Here is a 324-nt window from a genome sequence, read left to right as displayed (position 1 = left end):
AACCTCCATGATTTGATGCAGAGAGAAAGGAGCAGATCCAGGAGAACATTGTATACAGAGACTGATAAACTATGGCACAATTGAATGTAATAAACTTCTCTACTTAATGACCCAGGACAATCCAGAGGGCCTTAGGAGAAAGAACACTATCCATAGCCAACAGAAAGAACCATGGAACCAGAAATACATTAGAAAAAAATATACAATTGATCATGTAGTGCAATAGAAACGTGATTAAGGTTTTGATGTTAAAAGATCGCTCTATTGCAAATATGAATAACGGGGAAATAAGTTTTGAGCAATGATACATGTATAACCCAGTGG

Source organism: Gracilinanus agilis, chromosome 4, assembly GCF_016433145.1.
Source record: "Gracilinanus agilis isolate LMUSP501 chromosome 4, AgileGrace, whole genome shotgun sequence".
NCBI lineage: Eukaryota > Metazoa > Chordata > Mammalia > Didelphimorphia > Didelphidae > Gracilinanus > Gracilinanus agilis.
Note: the sequence above shows the minus strand (reverse complement) of the source record.